General features: G+C 32.9%; 1 long non-coding RNA gene across 1 annotated transcript in view; it reads left to right on the forward strand.

The window, feature by feature from the left end:
• Nucleotides 1–460: 460 nt before the first annotated feature.
• LOC141574104 (uncharacterized) overlaps nt 461–15,694 on the forward strand; it is a 39,503-nt gene continuing 24,269 nt past the window's right edge. Inside the window, exon 1 of the long non-coding RNA XR_012500779.1 lies at nt 461–545. This is a non-coding gene — a long non-coding RNA (uncharacterized LOC141574104). The remainder of the gene's footprint in view (nt 546–15,694) is intronic.

The following is a 15,694-nucleotide window of genomic DNA, read 5'->3' on the forward strand; positions in this document are numbered from 1 at the left end:
CAGCTATGAAACATTTCAAATAAAAATATTTTACCTACATGTAGTTAGATTGACTAATTATATTTGAGTACCTTATTAGTAGAAAGGTTTGCATAAATATCTTATTAGTAGGCCAACTAAGAATCATGCTAATTGTGTTAGATGATTTTATAATCCTTTATGTCTGATCAAATGGTATCACTGAAAATGTACTTGAAATTTGAAAATGAAATTTAAATTATCCTAGTGAAATACGAGTCTTAAGAAATACCATTAATCTCATAGGTTTTAAGATGTTTAAATTTTTTGGTGAGAACATCTTAGTATTCAAAACCATTTTGTTTTAGTAAAACTTGTTATACATGATAAATTTTATAGTTAATTTGAAGTGACTTTGGTGATCCAAAAATTTTATAAAGTTTTTAAATGACAGTTATTATTCTACTTTAAACATTTTAATAAATTACTGTTCTTATCCTTGAAGGAAACCACATGATATGAGATGTTGCTGAGAAAAAAATTGAAGTGTCTCCAGTGTACAACTATCATTTGAAGATTGAATAAAGGTGGGTTTCATAGTCATAATTTATTGAATAGGTCTATAAATAACAGGAAGAATTCAGTTACATATGAAAATTACTTCTTCACATTAGCTTCTCCTATGTTTATATTTTGAATGATTCAGCTAAGAGGTGGTGAGAAATATTTATAATAGCAGGTCATCAGGATAAAATAGGGACAATGCAGTTTAATCACTTTATTTATTTTTTTGAAATGTGCTTAATGGAAAGGATGAATAACTTCCTTGCTTCAAAATTAAATTCTATTGCTTTGAGTGAAGGATTTGAATGTTAATATAACATTCTTTTTATGTGAGTTATGCTGTAGTTTTTGTCATTTTTTGCATTACAGTGCAGGAAATTTTGCTGATTTATTGTTACATTTTTAAAGGGCAATGCTATGCTGAAACCAGAGACTGAAGGAAGCTAAAAATCATATTTGTCAAAAACTGAGCCTTGACATGGTTTATGATCAGTGACTACTTGTCCTATTTATAGGACTGTATTTAAAAGTAAGCTAATCTAGCAAGATCAAATATGATTGATGTTTTCCCATTTATTTTCTAATGTTTCATCTTTTGATTTTAAGATGGTTATAAGAATCAAGAAATATGAAGTTAAAGAATGCATAGTACTTTTCATTTTCAATATGTTCATTTGAAGAGAATTATTTTCTAAATATTCAGCTTGGGTCCTATCAGCACCCACTATAATCAGAGTAATTTTTAAAATATCAAATGAATTATGAACACTCTCTTCAGCTATGCAAGTGAGATGTTAAATAGTTGTGTGAGGATTTGAATGCTCTGGTCTAGTATATAAGGTAATTATCATCAATGTGAAAAACATTCCTGCTTATAAATTTTAAGGACTTGAGAGATTGAAACTTTTACTAAATTATTTCTCAATTGAACCAAAGGAAGCAAAGTCTAATTGACAACTTCTTATTTTACCAAGCATCTGGAAACATAGTAAGTGAGCTTAAATGTTACTGTTCAAAAGCTTAAGAATATGAATATATTTGTAGTCTACATTAAAAATTCTGAGTTCAGTTTCTTAGAATCATGAAAAGTAAGAGTAATAACTGTATTTCTTTTAGTTTTCAAACAAGTATTCATCAGTAATTTGTAAACAACAATAATGCATTATTTTTATATATCTACAAATTATACTTCTTTGATATTCCATACATCACAAAATAATTATTCAAGGTATAGGAAGAGCAAAAAGATTTAGTAAGTGACTTGATTATTTAAACTATTAGGTACAGAGGCAGTGCAAACAGGTGAAAAATTAGTATAAACAGATCCAATGATTATAACCTTTGGGATTAATGTGGATAGAAAGTGTCTAATATACTACAACCAGTTATTCTGAGTGGACTGGGTATAGTAAATTGAACTTACTAAAGTTGTCATTCCATGGAAACTTTATTCCATCATTTGGATCAAGACTGAATCTAAGCTGAGATAAATATTCTAATGTCATAGATACCTAAGATATTATACTCCACCTTGAAAAATATGATTTTGTGTTTATTGTGGATTAATTCCAGAGGTTAGTGTTTCTAGATTTCAAAATACAAATGAGCTAAGAATGAATAACATAGAACTAGTAAAGCTTGATCTATAATTACCATTTACACCAGGCAAAAGGTACATTTAATTGCAACTGGCCTGAATAATGGAGTGGGATGGAAAGAAGGAAGTTTATTTACTTGAGACACCAAATGAAAACTATGAAACACAAATGGGAAAAGGCAGTTTCATTGAGAATAAAATATTCATGTTGATAATTTACATAAGACAAAAGATGGAGTGATTTCTGCAGGGAAATTACTTTCTTTGATGAGCTCCATTTATGCATGATGGAGATTTAAATTTTTGGAAAACCCCCTTGGTTATGATTTCTTCCTTTCTACTCTTGTGGTTTTAATTTCAGACATAAACAGGTGTAAAATTTTCTTGCTAAAACCTTCTTACTCTGCTGTAAGTTGAATTTATAACAGAAAAAAAAAAACCAGAATGCTTTCCAATGACAGTGATTAGGAAATCAGTATTTAAGGCATCAGTTTCATGAACTGCACCGTGAAAATGGCTCCATTCATTTTGAAGCCACCCTGTGATAAAATGTATCTTTATTTACTTTGCTCACTTTTAAGATTGTTTGTTTAAAGCATATTCTTGAGGGATGCTAAGTATTGTATCTTCTAACTAGCAGCTTGAGTTTGGAAGCAATTTTGTTCGAGTAAAATCCACTATGTAATGACTTGGAGTGGCCTGCAAACTACAAGTTAAGGCTCATATATTTACTTATTGAGGATAGAAAGCTATTTGTTTTACTTAGTAATTTAATGTGGGAAGCATTTTAGAAGCTGCAATGGCAAGTGAGGATCTGAATCTTACATATTGCCTATCACCCTAATCAAAAGAGAAGGGAAAATAGAATATACCTCATCTCTAAAGACTTGGGTTCCAATAGTAGAACATGAAACTAGAAGGGAAAAGAGATGTGTGGGTCTCAGTGTGCAAACTTATTTGTGCATTGCAGAGTCACCATGCAAGCTGACGCTATTTGAAGTAGGTTGCTAGTATCAGCCTCACAAAAGGCTGAGACAAAAGTGGACAGAAGAAGGAATGTTTATAAGTTGATGTACATTAGCCAAACATTCATGGAGCCTGCTTGTATGCAATTGCCTGATGCATTAGGAGCAAATCTTTAGGGAAATGTACTTAGTGACATAATCATAAACAAAGCTCTATAGAATTACCAAGTGTGGTGAGTAGATACCTACACTGGAAGAATGACTGTTATTAGATTGGAGGGACCCTGAATTTGCTGCCTACTTCAAAATAGTTTGCAAATCTCTCTCAGTGGCCCAGTTCTGCAGTCCTTTATAGCAGGAATCTAACTCATAGAGTCAAGACTGTTTTCCACTTAAAAATCTAACAAAATCTAGTGATTCAAACATGTTTTTGGAAGTTAAGAAAATGCTAAACAATAAATAACTACACACACTTGCAATTGTTTATATGTATATATACAAATACTCACATTTTTAACTCTCATATAGTTAGATAATTGAAAAATATGTGGATTCATAGCAGAATAATGCTTAAGAAATCAAAGCTTTTAGAATGTTTCTACCTTTAAATATGATATAGTGGTTTTGCCAAACTGATGTATATTTGACAAATATTTATTGATTGTTAGTCCTTGGAGATTCAGAGACAACTGCTACCCATTTACAGCCTTAAAAACACATAGGTAGTTGAGGTAGACAGAGAAATCAGTCAGATTTTCATAGCTTAAAATGATAAGTATAAATTAAGTATGAGTTGTTACACAAGTGTGCTTTTCTCTAAGAAGTAAAAGGAAGATTTTGAGCTTGGTGATGTGGAGTTGCATTCTGAAGAGTAAATGAGTGGAAGGCTTTGATGGAATGTGGGGATGTAAGGTGAACAAGACATGGAAATATAAGAAAACCTGAACCTTAAAGATAAGAGGACATGGAACTCTAGAACAGATCATATGTTAGGTTACAAAACAAGTCTCAGTAATTTTAAGAAGATTCAAATTATATCTGACATCTTTACTGACTACAGTAGTATGAAACTAGAAATCAGCTACAAGAAGAAAACAGGAAAACTCACAAATATGTGGAGATTAAACAACAAGCTACTAAACAACCAATGGATGAACAAAGAAATCAATGGAAAAATCAAAAAAAAACTTTGAGAAAAGTGAAAATGGAAATACAACATAACAAAATATATGAGATGCAACAAAAGCAGTTCTAAGGGGAAAGTTCACAGTGATGGATGCATACATTAAAAAACAAGGAAAATCTCAGATAAAGAATCTAACTTCACACCTAAAGACTGGGGGAGAAAAAGAACAAAGCCCAAAGTTAGTAGAAAGAGGAAATTAAAAAAGACCAGAGTGGAAATAAATAAAACAAGATGCCAATAAAACAATAGAAAAGACCAATGAAACTAAGAACTGATTCTTTGAAAGATAAACAAGATTGGCAAACCTTTAGATAGACTCACTTCAAATTAGTAAAACTCGGAATTGAAAGAGGAGAATTTACAACTGATACCAAAGAAATACAAAAGATTATAAGATACTACTGTGAACAATTATACACCAATAAATTGGACAATCTTTAAGAAATAGATAAATTTCTAGAAAACACAGTCTTTCAAAACTGAACCATGAATATATAGAAACTTTGAGTAGACCAATTTACTACTAAGTAGATTAAATTAGTAGTCAGAAACCTCCTAACAATAAAAAATCCAGGACCAGACAGCTTTACTGGTAAATCCTGCAAAAGATTCAAGGGTGATTTAGTGTTATCCTTCTCAAAATCTTCCAGAAAACTGAAGAGAAAAGAATGCTTCCAATTAATTTTAAAAGACCAGCATTTCCCTGATACCAAAATGAGACAATTACACTTCACACAAAATAATTATAGGCCCATATCTCTAATAAGCATAAGTGCAGAAATCCACAACAGAATATTAACAAACCAAATTCAACAGTACATTAAATGGATCATACACCATGATCAAGTGGGATGTACTCAGGGACACAAGGATGGTTCAACATTTGCAAGTAATTAAGTGTGATACACCACATTAACAAATGAAGGTTAAGGGGGTTGGGAAGGGACAGACTGGGATTTCAAAATGTAGAATAGATAAACAAGATTATACTGTATAGCACAGGGAAATATATACAAGATCTTATGGTAGCTCACAGAGGAAAAAATGTGACAAGGAATATATATATGTTCATGTATAACTGAAAAGTTGTGCTCTGCACTGGAATTTGACACAACATTGTAAAATGATTATAACTCAATAAAAAAAATGTTAAAAAAAAAAACAAAAAAGAAAAACAAATGAAGGTTAAGTCATATTATCACCTGAATAGATGTGGAAAAGCAATTGACAAAATTCAGCACCTATTCATGATAAAAAAAAAAAAACCTCTCAATAAAGTGGTCATAGACAGAACATGCATCAACATAATAAAGATCATATGTGACAAGCCCATAGCTACCATCATACTCAACAGTGGGAAGTTGAAAGCTTTCCCTCTAAGATCAGGAACAGGACAAGGATTCCTGCTCTTGCCACATTTACTCAATGTAGTATTGGAAATGCTGTCCAGAACAGTTAGGCAAGAAAAAGAAAAGGCAGCTAAGTTGGAAATGACAAAGTAAAACCATCACTATTTGCAGACAACAGGATTTTGTATATAGAAAACCCTAAAAACCTCACCAAAAGAACTGTCAAAGCTAATAAACAAATTCAGTAAAGTTGCAGGGTACAAAATCAATATATAACTATCTGTTGTGTTTTTATATAACAACAAACTATTGGGAAAAAGAACTAAGAAAACAACCCTATTCACAATTATATCAAAAAGAATAATACCTATGAATAAATTTAACCAAGGAGGTGAAGTCCTGTGCATTGAAAACTGTAAGATGTTGTTGAAGTAAATTGAAGATTACACAAATAAATGGAAAGATACTGTGCTCAAGAATTGGAGTGATTAATGTGGTTAAAAAGTCTCTTTTACCCAAAACAATCTACACATTCAGTGTAATCCCTGTAAAAATTCCAATGTTATTTTTCACAGATACAGGACAAACAGTCCTAAAATTTTTATGGAACCACTAAAGATCTGGAATAGCCAAAGCCATCTTGAGAAAGAAGAGCAAAGCTGGGGGTATCACAGTCCCTGATTTCACACTATATTTCAAAGATGTAGTAGTCTAAACAGTATGGTAGTGGCATAAAAACAGACACATAGATCAATGGAATAGAATAGAAAGCCCAAAAAGAAAGCCACATATATATGACTAATTAAAGGGTGCAAACAAGGCAAGAATATACAATGGAAAAATGACAGTCTCTTCAATACATGGTTTTGGGAAAAATAGACAGCCACATGGAACAGAATGAAATCAGACTGTGTTCTCTTTCACCATGAACAAAAATTTACTCAAAATAGATTAAAGACTTGAAAGTAAGACCAGAAACCATACAACTCCTAGAAGAAAACAACATAGCAGGTAAACTCATTGACATTGGTTTTGGTGACTTACTTTTTGGTTCTGATTCCAAAGGTAGGGCAACAGAGGCAGAAATAAGCAATTGAGATCACATCAAATTAAAAAGATTCTGCACAGCAAAGGAAGTCATCAATAAAATGAAAAGGCAATCTATTGAATGGGAGAAGATATTTGCAAATCATATAACTGATAAGAAGTTAATATCCAAAATATATAAAGAATGCATACAGCTTGATAACAAAAAGAACAAACAGTCCAATTTAAAAATTGGCAGACGATCTGAATAGACATTTTTCCAAAGAAGACAATGCAGATGGCTAACAAGAACATGAAAAGATATTATCGTTAATCATCAGGGAAATGCAAATCAAAACCACAATGAGATGTCATTTCACACCTGGCAGAACAGTTATTATCAAAAGGACAAGAAATAACAAGTGTTGGAGAAAACATGGAAAAAAAGGAAACCCTTGTACGTTGTTGGTGGGCATGTAAATTGTTACAGTGTCTATGGAATGCAGTATGGAAATTCCTCAAAAAACTAAAAGTAGAACTACCAAAAGATCCAGTAATTCCACTACTGGGCATTTATTTGAAAAATAGGAAAATTTTAACTCAGAAAGGTGTATGTGCCCTTATGTTCACTGCAGCATTATTTACAGTAGCCAAGCTATATTTATGATGGGATACTACTAGATTATAAAGAAGAATAAAACCTTGCCATTTGTGACAGCATGGATAGATCTTCAGGGTATTATGCTAAGTTAAATAAGTCAGATAGAGAAATATACGATTTAACTTAAATGTGTAATCTATAAAACAAAACATGAACAAACAAAACCAAACTAACAGATACAGAGGCTAGACTGGTAGTTGCCAGAGGGCAAGGGTGTTGAGAGGTAGATGGATTTGGAGATGGGAGTTAAGAGTTACAAACTTCCAGTTACAAAATAAAGAAGTCCTGGGAATGTAATATACATCATGACCACTGATGTCAATAAAATTGTGTTGCATATTTAAAAGTTGCTAAGAGAGTAAATCTTGAAAGTTCTCATCACTAGAAAAAAATTTTGTAACTTTATATGGTGACAGATGGTAACTAGACACTGTGATCATTTCGCAGTGTATGTGAATATCAAATCATTTTGTTGTTCACCTGAAACTAATATGTTACATGTCAGTTATATCTTACTAAAACAAAAGCAAAGCAAAAAGATAAGAGAACATACAAAAAAGTTTTATATTCCTTCCATAAAGCAGCTGGGTAGGTGGAGAGAGCACTGGATTGTATCCTGGCTCTGTCCAGCCACTCTTGATGGTCTTTGCAAGTACTTAACTTTGGAGTTTCATTCCTTTACCAATAAAATGTGTTTAATAAAACATTGTCTTCCAGGGATGTTGTGAAGATACACTTTGTAAATGGTACATAGGAGTAGGGATTCAATAAATAGTATTTAAGGAGATTACAGTAATCAGCAATGACCTTAACCAGAGGTTCCCAGTCTTTGCTGCATATTTGAATAACTTAGAGAACTTCCAAAAAGGATTCTTAAATGCTGATGTTTACATTTCACCCCCTAGAGATTCTGACTTAACTGGGCATGTTATAGTCTGGATATGAAACTTAAAGGAGAATACAGGAAAATATGAGAAAGAATAAGAAACAGTAAAAAAAAAAAAAAAAGAGGAAATAAATGTAGAGTCTACCAAGATGCTAAGGAATAGATTTCCTTCATTTTGTAGAACAGAAGGATTGACACTACCGTTAGGTGTGGTTGAGAAGCATTTCCAGGTCTCATCTGTTCCAGAGCAGCTGACTTGTGAGGAGGGCTCACCAACAGAGATGGAGCTGCTGCATTCTAGAGGTCCCTTCTGTGGAGTGTGTCAATCCTATGCTTCATTTTATGGTGGAATAGGTCATAAGTTTTATTCTTTGGAATAGAAGCAGCATGGAAGAGGTGGTGAAGAAGTCTAATATTGAGGATAAAAATTCTTAGAGCTCTTTAAAGTACTTCAGTTGATCCTATCTAATTAATATGCATCTCAAAAGAGACCGAGGCCCTGCTTTGAAGATGTGAAATACAGCAGAAGCATTCCTGCCTAAGCCTGTAGCCATAGGTGTGATGACTGGCAATGATATTTTATCTATGTTAGACAAAAAAGAAGTAGGCTGAATTACAACAGAAAGAATTGTAAATATATACTAGAGAAAGTGAGAGCTCAGTTTGAATCTTAAAACCATTTATTCCTTTTTTTTTTTTTTTTTTTTAAATAAGCCATGATATTCTACCCTGGTTACTGGAAAAGAGATTGCAAGGCAGAATCACATTCTCTAGTATTGAACATCAAAGAAAAACCAAAAGAAACAAAATTATTTTTAATAAATTCAGATTCCTAAGACTAGAATTTACTTTTTACATGAAAAACAACTATGTTGATATTTTGATTATGTGAATAATATATATTACACTGTTGTGATTGTTATCCAGGACTTCCAAATAAATGAATTATTTTACCCATGTATTGTTTTTCCCATGAAAATATTTTAGACTAATTCAAAAATAATTATCTATATTTATTTTTCCCCATGAAAATCTTTTGATGTTGCAGAAATATTTCCCTGTGAAACGTATAATTGCTGAATTATTTCCCACCTAAAATCATTCTAGTTACTTTGTGCCATTCTTAGGATAGAAATACTTGAAATCTTATCATCAAAAGAGATTTTACTACAGATCTTTAATTCAGTGCATGCTAAGCAGCACCTATAAAGAATTTTAGGAATAGAAATTAACTAAGAGACTATAATTAGAACATACAAGAATAGTCACTGGTGAAATGAATCCATTTTTGCTCTTCACATCAAATTCAAATACTTGCAGACTTGTCTGTGAATGCTGTTTTTATTTTTGTATGCAGCATTTATACAAGGTCCCTTTACAGTCTGACATTTGCTTCAATCACTCAAATGGACTATTTTTGTTGTTGTTAAACACACCAGCTATTTTCATGTAAACAAATCCACAAATCACTTTTCAGTTCCCATCTTATTTGACTTCTCATTAGCATCTGATATAGTTAAAAGTCCTTTTTTGAGACATTCTCTTTGCTGAGATCCACCAGTCAAAGACCACTTGTAGTTGAACAAATTGGACTTCTGGATACCTGGTGCAGGAGGGAGACTATATTCCATAGGAAACTGTGAGGCATCTTAATTAGAGTGTGCCAAGAAATTCTTGTTATAGGTTTTGGGCTTGTATTATATGATTTGGAGGAAGGTTCAAGGAATGAAATCTGTTCTAGACTGAGTGCTTTGAGGAAGCAACTGGATACATGGCTGTGCATCTTAATTTTTATTTTGTAGGTAGAAAGAACAGGATGAGACTAAAGCTTTAATTGTGAAGAAGCAGATGTTACTCTTTATTAGTTGGAAATATTTGTAGTTTTCATGGTGTTCTTGTATTTGTCTGCAGTCAAAGAGTCCTCTTGTTTTTTGTTTCATGACATTGTGGTTACATAGTGACCTTGTCCCAAGCTGGTGTTGAAATTGTTCACATTCAACTGGAAAACACCATGGCCTAGCTCTGTGCCAGGCTAGCTTCCATCTGATGGCTGTCAGCATTGCCTTTTTCTTTCTCAAGATCATGGCATCATATTCTGTTTGGTTTCTTTCTGCTGCTTAACTTGCTTCTTTTCATTCTTCCTCACACTGTCTTCTTCTATATAATCTTTAACTCTTAGAGTTTCCCAGGCCTTATATCTGAATCATCTTTTATATTATCCTACACTTCTTATGTAGTTTCATTTATTTTTATGTTTTAATTACTATCTGCTTTCTTCAGAATGGAACTATTCTCTGCCTAAAAGATGGGTTGTAAAACTATAACCCATAGGTCAAATACAACTCAAAGTCTGTTTTTGCCCAGATGTGAGGTGGTTTTATAGGTTTAAATGGTTAGAAAAAATCTAAATATGAATAATATTTCATGACATAAAATTATATAAAATTCAAGTTACAGTACATAAACAAAAAAGAAGCAGTGTTGCTCACCACCCAGTTCTACAAAGATTAAGTCATCAGCCACTCTAGTTGCCCACCCAACCTGAGAGGAATTCAGGATGAAAAACAGGGTGAGGAACCTGTGTTTTGAAAAAGCAGGTCCCTTAGATAGATGTATATTTCAGAAAGAATTTTAATGACCCCACATTCTTGCATCTCCTCATACATAGAAAAGTGCTAAAGTCATTAACCTGAGATACCTGTTCTTTGTGAGTAGCAGTAATCTTTTACCAAGAATGTATGCTTGACTGTATTTCCTAGCCAAAAAATCATATAAAAATTGGCTTCTCCCCATCTCTTTAGAGCAGTTTCCTCAGAGCTACTAAGCAGCTGTCTCCTGAGCTATAGTCCTTACTTAATAAGATCCCTGAATAAAACTTAAACTCATTCCTCTCAGGTTGTACATTTTTCTTTAAGTCGACAAGTGTCCAAAGATAAAATTTTATTGAAATCCAGACATGTTCATTTGCTTAGGTATTTTCTATGGCTCCTTTTTTTGCTGCAAGATCAGTGTTGAGCAGTTTCAGTAGAGAGCCAGAATTATCTACTAGCTATCCCTTTATAGAAAAAGTTTGCCAACCCCTGCTCTAAAGTCATGCATTTAACTAATCTGTGAGATTTTTCAATTGATTATTTTAGTCATCTTAAAATATTTAAAAGATAAATTTTATTCATCTCCAATCCATATCTGTGCCTGTTCATCTTAATATTTGGGGCCCCTGCCACACAGAAATTCAAATCAGAAACCACAAATCATCCTTAATTCTTATTTTTCCTCTACCCCATATTTTAGTCCTTCTGGATATCCATTGTTTCTGCTTCCAAACTATATTGCAAATAGGTCAGTCAGTCGCCATCTTTTCTGCCATCATTCTATGTCATACCATCACCACCTTGCAGCTGGTCTACTCAAACAGCCTCATCATTGGTTTCCTGCTCATGTGACTCTTAAGTCCCTATCCCATGATGTTTTCTATCATTACATCTGCTCATAGCAATTATGATAATTTTTATGTAAATATTTGGGTTTAAATTCTATATATTTATTTATTTATTGTCTATCCAAACACATAAGCTCTACAGAGGTGACTTCATACATTTTAGTTCAGTAGCAGATATAAACATTTTGAATAGTGACTGATGTGGAGTAGAAGGCCAGTAAGTATTTTTTTAACCAGTGACTGACCTACTTAAAGACCACAAGATAGAGGTACAGTTACACCCTCACACACCTGCACACATTCCACTTCTAGGGGAAAAGTATTTATATATTTTGCATGTACAAATTTCTCAGTTGAGTATGCATCACTTTACATTTGAACCACATCTATAGGAGAGGAAGTTTGCTCTGGGAAGGACAAGCTGATGCTGATTTTATCTTGATTTTTAAGAATTACAACTTGGTCAGTTTTTTTTGTTGCTAGTGGTGATGATAGTGACCTTTTTCCTAGCAAACAAAACCAGCGATTTACTTACATCATTCTTGTGACTCAAAAGATATCTTAACTGAACTGGTTATTTACTTGATAATTTGTTGTCAAACAAATGTATATTTCATTTTATACGGGAGAGAACTGTCCAGTTATTTTTATGTGGATTTTAAATAGGCACTTAGAAACTCTTCCAAAGTAATGCTGAAATAGGAATGTAGACTAACTGTATATAACCACCATTTTTGAGTGTGTAGCTATTGGAAGAAACTGCTGAAAGCATAAGTTAGGGTTTAGGTAGAACCAACATGGTGAAATGGCCATAGGCTATGGCATGGAGGCATCCATTTGAGAACAGTTTTGTAAAGTGGTAGAGAAAGAGGCCAGACTGCAGGGCTTTACAAGTAAGTTACCTGATAAGAAAAAAAAAATGTTGTGGATTGGCAGTAAAAGGGAAAACAAAAATGGGATGGTAGACAGATGGAGAATCAAATACAGCAGGAAAGGAGAGGGAAACACTCTCAGTGTTTGCAGGCAGAAGAAAAGAAATCTAGTTAAAGTGGAAAAAATTAAATTTGGCAGTGAGGAAAACAAGAACCATACTACTCAAAAGCTTAAGTGCCTTCCCAAGTTTTGCATAATAATTTGGATTTCAAAAAATGTTCTTACACAAATTGTATCATATGACCCTCACAAAACTGGGTACATCTGAGTAAACTGAGACAGGTGGTTCTATTCCCATTTCACAGATTAGGAAACAAGCTCAGTTCCTGGGGTCATGCAGTGGGTAAGTAACATAAGGGAGAACAGAAGTGTTCTCACGCCTATGTTTTTATACTTTCCAGTATACCATGTTGACACTGTGGTGTTAATCTTTAAACAGAAGGAGATTGAAATCTGTGAGGAAGAGAAGCATTTAAGGCAGTGATCCAAAAGAAGTGGTCTCTTTTCCCTCCCACCCACTTAAACTATTATCACATTTAAGTGAATTTCAGTAAGCCAGAAGTTTGGAAGGAGATGACTCATGAAGAAGCATGGGTAGCATTAATTTATTTTTTAAATTAACTGGTCATACACCATGTACAAGTGTCAGAGATACAGGTGAATAAAATAGTCCCAGCTTTGATAAAGCTCATTCTCTAGTGGAAAGGATCAGCTTTTAATCAAGTAAGGAAATTAAATATTTGAGTATAAACTTAAATATGAGGCTGCATCAACAGTACTATGAAAGAATGTTACATGGGGCCTTGTTGAGCCTACAAGGAGGGGAAGTGTTTGCTTTATGAGAGGATGACAGTTGGTCTAAACTCTAAAGGAGGAATAGGAGTGAAAAATCTGAGAGGGAGTAGTACTGGAGCCTTTAAAGAAGGCTCTTACATATGAAGAAGTCAAAGGATCTGGTATGACCAGAAAACTTCTAGTTTACTAACATTTTTGTGCACTGAATTATAATCTACATATAGAATTCTTTCATTTTAAATAGTTATGCAATAATATTGAGCTATATAATTCTGATTCAATAGTTTTCTCAAGTGATGGATTAAAAACAGAGAACAGAAATGACTGCTATATAATATCAATTTCTGGTAGAATTTATTTATGCACATATATATGATAGTAGACTATGTATAATGATATATGTAATAATATTCTTGCAAAGGTCTCAAATAGTGTTTTGCACATGATAAGCAGCCATGAAGTAATGATTAGCTACTTTTTCAATGTATCCTTATTGAAAACCTAGTAAGTATAATATGTACAAACACATTCCTGGATGCTGTTGTCCTCTATTTGACCAAAAAATGGTCAAGGGATGCTTAAAGGAATATATCTTAGCATGAAAAATCCATTACCATATATGTTTGATGTACTTATAATCTCTAGATTTATGCAGTCCTTTTTTGCCTAAGCCTCAGGTAGGGCAGGACAAATCCATTTTTGCAGTGCCGTAAGTGGTGAAAATATTAAAATATTCTTTATCTGTGCTGTCCCCAATGGAGGTCATTAGCTACATGTGGCTGCTGAGAACTTGGAATGTGGCTAGTGCAACTAAGACTTGAATATTTTATTTTAATTTAAAAATCTACATGTGACTAGTAGCAACTGTACTGAAGAGACACTTCAGAGGGATTCAGGAAAAGACTGAGTTCCCACTGCAATACTTTTGATACATTTGACATGAACTTGATATTTCTTGTATCTGGTGGCCTGGCTCTAATTGAAAGAGATGTTTTCTTAGTATGAGTGAGAACTTACTTTAGGTTAAAAAATTTAGTTGTGAGCAGAAGCACATTTTCCCAACTCACTTGTGGAATAGCAACTGAACTTGTTTATATCAAAAAAAAATCTGCGAAACCATGTAGATGAAATTGCACAGAAAGTGATTTTTTTAATGACCCAAAAGAGTAAATAGTTTTCTTTATGCTTACTGTTTGAGTAACAGCCACTTACAAAAGATAGAAATCATAAAAATAAATGAAATAAATTTATTTTATAGTAAACATTCAGAAAAATCTAGTGGTCATTTAAAGAAGCAGATGGGAGATTGTAGTCTGTGTAATCTGTGGTCAGCCAACTCACTTCTCTCCATCATATTCAATATTTAGAGTCTCTAAGAAACATCCTTTCTATCTAGAATATTTATATTTAAATGTGAATGCATACAATTAATGTGTTCATTCAAAAGTTATAAAAAGAATATAAAAAGTGGAAAGTATATTTCTCTTCCCTGGCTGAATGATAGCTGCTAGTACTCCTGCTTAGAGATTGTATTTCTATCAATTTTCTTGTTTTGTAAAATTTTGGAGGTACTTAATTTACTCTTTCAACATGTTTATTGAATGTCTATTATATGCTAGGCATTGTTTTAAGTACTACTTTACAAAAGTGGAAATAAAAAGCAATTAAAATTTTCTTTAAAAATTACATTCTAATGGAAGGAAATAGAGAATAAACAAAATAAATAATAAAAACATGTGCTGTATTAAGTAGTGATAAATGCTATCAGTTTTTTAAAAGGGTTTTAAATGAGGTGAAGGTGTTGAAAGAGGAAAGGGAATAAAGATTGCCTCAGCTGGGGAAGGAGTTTACATTATAAATAAAATGAGCAGAGAAGGACCTTCAGAGCTTTATTTTCATCAAAGACATAAAGGAAATGAGGGAGCAAGATATGTTTAGGCAGAGAACTGCATGTGCAAAGATTTTAAGGTAGGAGCTTGTCCAGTACCTTCCAGAAAAGCATCTTTACAATCTGGCTGGAGCAAGGATCACAAGACAGAGCCTTTTTATGCCAAGTAATTAGTACACCATCTAATGATAGTTATAGTATTCTATGTTGTATTTTTTTTTCCATCAAATGTTTTATGTCTTTAGGTTTTGAATAGGGCCTCCATGTCTCTGATACCTGTCATCTCTATTAACTACACATTAACTTCAGATAACAAAATTACATATTAGGGTCTGATTATTTCTCTTATGGAATGTATTATATAATACTTACAAAAATAGCTAAGCCAATTTCTGTTCCAGTGTTCTGTTCAAAGTCCAAGTTCAGTTTGTAATGTAAGATTCTGTC

Source organism: Camelus bactrianus, chromosome 19, assembly GCF_048773025.1.
Source record: "Camelus bactrianus isolate YW-2024 breed Bactrian camel chromosome 19, ASM4877302v1, whole genome shotgun sequence".
Classification (NCBI taxonomy): domain Eukaryota; kingdom Metazoa; phylum Chordata; class Mammalia; order Artiodactyla; family Camelidae; genus Camelus; species Camelus bactrianus.